Genomic DNA, 2,206 nt, shown 5'->3' with positions numbered 1-2,206 from the left:
CTCTGGGAAAGAACTAGAGAACAAAAACTGTGGCTTCTTGCCATCTACTACTCTCCATCTTGGTCTCTTGGTTTATAGGCCTATTCCTGGGGTTATTTGGGACGCCGAGTCAGAAAATTGCATGAGATAGACCACATGGGATAGGCTCTAGTTACTTATACATAGTTACTTATACATAGTTATTGTGGTTTCCTACAGGCAAGCTAATGGCAACTGGTAGATGGTTATGTTCTATATCTCAAAAAGTTCTTCACATTGAACTGGATCCACATTGTAAGGCAGCGTGGACCTAGTTAACTCAGGGCCCTTCCACACAGCTTTATATTCCAGAATATCAAGGCTGAAAATCCTACATTATCTGAATGTAGGATTTTCAACCTTGATAATCTGGAGGATCTGATCCCAGGTTGTTTATCCCAGATTATCTGGCAGTGCGGACTCATATAGTCCAGTTTCAAACAGAAAACCGGGGATCAGATCCTGAGATATAGGGTCTTTCTGGAAGCCCTCCCACACAGCCATATAACTCAGAATATCAAGGCAAATAATCCACAAGATCTGATCTGGATTATCTGAGTCCACACTGCCATATAATTCAATTTAATGTGGCGTTTATACAGCTGTGCGGCCTGAAAGGGCCCTAGGTGCCCTTTCAAGAGAATTATCTCTTGAATTCTGGGCACCACAATTCAAGAGAGATATTGACAAGCTGGAATGTGTCCAGAGGAGGGCGACTAAAATAATCAAGGGTCTGGAGAACAAGCCCTATGAGGAGCGGCTTAAGGAGCTGGGCATGTTTAGCCTGAAGAAGAGAAGGCTGAGTGGAGATATGATAGCCATGTATAAATATGCGAGAGGAAGCCACAGGGAGGAGGGAGCAGGCTTGTTTTCTGCTTCCTTGGAGACTAGGACGCGGAACAATGGCTTCAAACTACAAGAGAGGAGATTCCATCTGAACATGAGGAAGAACTTCCTGACTGTGAGAGCCGTTCAGCAGTGGAACTCTCTGCCTCAGAGTGTGGTGGAGGCTCCTTCTTTGGAAGCTTTTAAACAGAGGCTGGATGGCCATCTGTCAGGGGTGATTTGAATGCAATTTTCCTGCTTCTTGGCAGGGGGTTGGACTGGATGGCCCATGAGACCTCTTCCAACTCTTTGATTCTATGATTCTATGACTGTGAGAGCCGTTCAGCTGTGGAACTCTCTGCCCCGGAGTGTGGTGGAGGCTCCTTCTTTGGAGGCTTTTAAACAGAGGCTGGATGGCCATCTGTCGGGGGTGATTTGAATGCAATATTCCTGCTTCTTGGCAGGGGTTTGGACTGGATGGCCCATGAGGCCTCTTCCAACTCTTTGATTCTATGATTCTATGACTGTGAGAGCCGTTCAGCTGTGGAACTCTCTGCCCCGGAGTGTGGTGGAGGCTCCTTCTTTGGAAGCTTTTAAACAGAGGCTGGATGGCCATCTGTCAGGGGTGATTTGAATGCAATATTCCTGCTTCTTGGCAGGGGATTGGACTGGATGGCCCATGAGGTCTTTTCCAACTCTTTGATTCTATGATTCTATGACTGTGAGAGCCGTTCAGCTGTGGAACTCTCTGCCCCGGAGTGTGGTGGAGGCTCCTTCTTTGGAAGCTTTTAAGCAGAGGCTGGATGGCCATCTTTCAGGGGTTATTTGAATGCAATATTCCTGCTTCTTGGCAGGGGATTGGACTGGATGGCCCATGAGGCCTCTTCCAACTCTTTGATTCTATGATTCTATGACTGTGAGAGCCGTTCAGCTGTGGAACTCTCTGCCCCGGAGTGTGGTGGAGGCTCCTTCTTTGGAAGCTTTTAAGCAGAGGCTGGATGGCCATCTGTCAGGGGTGATTTGAATGCAATTTTCCTGCTTCTTGGCAGGGGGTTGGACTGGATGGCCCATGAGGCCTCTTCTAACTCTTTGATTCTATCATTCTATGACTCTATAAGAGTTTGCCTCCAAGCGGAAGTGATGATTGCGTGGGGTTCTCCTGAGATGTAAAAAAAAAAAACCATATCCGATCTAAGCCACATCGCTCTATGTTTCTCAGCCTTGTGGTTCAATTGGGAACCGGACGTTTAGAGAGACCTCAGTAGGTGCTCTTTGCTCCCCTTAGCTTCACTAGCTAGTCCTCTTGCCCCGCCCCCTTTTCCGGGCACGCGCCTCCTCCCCTGCCTTCACCGGAAGTGATGGA

The sequence above is a fragment of the Anolis sagrei genome, chromosome 4 (genome assembly GCF_037176765.1).
Source record: "Anolis sagrei isolate rAnoSag1 chromosome 4, rAnoSag1.mat, whole genome shotgun sequence".
Taxonomy (NCBI): domain Eukaryota; kingdom Metazoa; phylum Chordata; class Lepidosauria; order Squamata; family Dactyloidae; genus Anolis; species Anolis sagrei.
This window is presented reverse-complemented; position numbering follows the sequence as displayed.